Source organism: Rhinopithecus bieti, unplaced genomic scaffold (genome assembly GCF_001698545.2).
Source record: "Rhinopithecus bieti isolate Rb0 unplaced genomic scaffold, ASM169854v2 scaffold_19018, whole genome shotgun sequence".
NCBI classification, from domain to species: Eukaryota; Metazoa; Chordata; class Mammalia; order Primates; family Cercopithecidae; genus Rhinopithecus; species Rhinopithecus bieti.
In genome coordinates this window covers 49,659-52,525 of record NW_016809658.1, presented here as the reverse complement: position 1 = coordinate 52,525, position 2,867 = coordinate 49,659, and the positions used below count along the sequence as shown (strand labels likewise).

General features: G+C 40.4%; 1 long non-coding RNA gene across 1 annotated transcript in view; it reads left to right on the top strand.

Annotated features, from left to right (window-relative positions):
• The window catches only part of LOC108540822 (uncharacterized), an 85,479-nt gene extending 83,070 nt beyond the window's left edge, over positions 1-2,409 (top strand). Inside the window, exon 3 of the long non-coding RNA XR_001888778.1 lies at positions 2,337-2,409. This is a non-coding gene — a long non-coding RNA (uncharacterized LOC108540822). The remainder of the gene's footprint in view (positions 1-2,336) is intronic.
• The last annotated feature ends 458 nt before the right edge of the window (positions 2,410-2,867 follow it).

Genomic DNA, 2,867 nt, shown 5'->3' with positions numbered 1-2,867 from the left:
GCACTATTCACAATAGCAAAGACTTGGAATCAACCCAAATGTCCATCTGTGACAGACTGGATTAAGAAAATGTGGCACATATACACCATGGAATACTATGCAGCCATAAAAAAGGATGAGTTTGCGTCCTTTGTAGGGACATGGATGCAGCTGGAAACCATCGTTCTTAGCAAACTATCACAAGAACAGAAAACCAAACACCGCATGTTCTCACTCATAGGTGGGAACTGAACAATGAGATCACTTGGACTCGGGAAGGGGAACATCACACACTGGTGCCTATCATGGGGAGGGGGGAGGGGGGAGGGATTGCATTGGGGAGTTATACATGATATAAATGATGAATTGATGGGTGCTGATGAGTTGATGTGTGCAGCACACCAACATGGCACAAATATACATATGTAACAAACCTGCACGTTATGCACATGTACCCTAGAACTTGAAGTATAATAAAAAATTCTTTTTAAAACCCATTTATTTAATTATTATTATTTTTTAACCTCTAAATCCCTATTCCTGGGAAATGTCCACTTTGGAATTTCTTTTCCCAGAAGGAGCAATTCAACAGCTTTTAGAAGATTATGATTCAACAGGGACTGTTCAAGTTAAGACATAGGCTCCTCTGAGGCTTCAGTACAAGGAAGGCACGTTAAAGGCCTTGTTAACAGAAGTATGAATGTTCATAATAGAACCTTCCATATCTTTTGTATCCCAGACTCATTCCTCTTCTGTAACACTCTGATCTGCATTACTTTATCAGCTGTACCTCCAGGGGCTTTGCTGATAATTCACAAAAGAAATAAATCTGCTATTGGCCCTTGTTCCCCAATTATTAGGTTAGTGCAAAAGTGAAAGTAATTGAGGTTGTTGGCATTACTTTCAATGTCAGAACTGCAATTCCTTTTGCACTGACCTAATAGTTCTCCAATGTATCCAGGATCACTTTCCAGTTTTTCTTCAGCTTTGATTTCTCAGTGCAGTGGGATGTGATTGAAGTGCAAGGCTTGGTTCATCAACAGTGAGTGCTGCTATTGCAGTCACACGAAGAACTTCAACTTCAGGCGGGTCTCAGGAAAGGTCATCCCAGGAGAGGACACCTCTGCTGCTTCCACACCAGGAAATGTCCTTGTAGAGTGTCATTAAATGAAATAATCACTTGAGTTTATTTCTTATGGTATAATACAGAAATCTACTGAGCTGAAGTGGTTGGGATTTACTGACAACAAACCCCAAACAAATGTACACAATAGACAGAAGTACATCAGAGAAGTTGGCTGTATTTGTAATTGGAAATTCATGTTTTTAAAGTCTTGCTCCAAGAAATTGACATTTTGGAAACAATGTCTAATTTTACTAGTTGATTTTTTCTGTTTTTCAGAGGTGGAGTGGAATGGGGGAGTGGGTCATAAAAGTGAATTTGTATCTATGTGAATACACACACACACACACACACACTTAGCTCTGTGTGTTTCCTTTGTGATATTTTTGAAACACATACTGACTTTTGCCCCTAAATTATTTGTTTGAGAGTGCTGAAGGAGCTTATTATTTATTTCTTCAATCAAATCAGTAGAGATGCGGGGCTTTCTTTCTTTATAGCTGACACACCCACTGTAACACACCTAGTGGGTATTTAAGACACCCACTTTCTTTTCTTTGTTCACTCCCTAAATGTCTGAAAAAGTTGCAATTTCTCCATTAGATTGCTCTTTCACAGTTTGAGTCACAGTTAGCACAATTGCAGAAAATCTCTGGTCCCCACTTTGAATTCCCCTTTAATGTCCTTCCCCAGAAATTCTTGTTTAGACTCTGTTTCCAAGTTGAATAACCAGAGAGGTATCATGCAACCTTTAATCTGAGATCAAGAGGTTGTCTGCTTAAGAAACAACATGGTTCCATACATGTGGTACTAGGAATTGTGCTACTTCGTTTCAAAAAGACCTGAGGAGGTAGAGGAGTTAGGGATGTGTGTGTGTGTGTGTGTGTACTGTAGCTGAAATAAGCTGTTCTTTTTCTCAGAAAAGACAAGAAAGATCACATCTTGGTTCTCAATGCAGCTGACAAGACAGATATTAATCCATGATGTTGAATTCTAAGATCAAAAGTACTTCTTGGAGACTTACTTGGTATCTAGTGGTAGCCCCCTCCTCAAAGAGCTCACAGCTACATGAAGAGACAGGAAATAAGAACCTATGGCAAGAATGAACAGGACACATGGAGTAGAACCCTTCAAACAACTTTATTTTTATCCCCACCTCTTCCTTTAAATCTGTTCAATGATAACTGAACTGGATGAAAACTCAGAGTCCTGCTGCTTTTTTATTTACTTTCAGGTGATGAAAGTCTAATGGCCCCTTTGAGGGGAAAAAAGTCATTAGGATCAGTGCAAAGCAATGTTTCTATCCTATTGCAAAGGTAAGTCTTTACCTCTGTTCTCCAACTTCTCCAAGTGACCCTTTCTCCCTTTCTTGCTCACCTCTTCCCTGCTCTAAGGACTCATCGCAGGCCCTTCTGAGGTTAGAGAGAAAAGTCAGAGAAACAGGACCGTTCTTTCATGACTGGTACTGTTGTAAGGTGACTTTGCTTTCTTTGGGCTAGAAACCATAACAGATGATTAAAGATGACTTTCTTCTGGGGAAACAGTTCATAGCTGTGCAGAGATTGCTTGCTGGACACTCCCTACCCTTCTCTTGACACCAGGGCTGTGTATTTCTTGACTTACCCTTTCTTGCACCTACATTTATCTCCACTTCCTCTGCCAGCCTGTTACTGCTGGGGCCCTCATCTCCTCCGTAAGACATAATTCTTTTTAAAAATGACCTCAGTCTGATTCTCCTGGGGACAAGTGACATCTGGTCCACAGG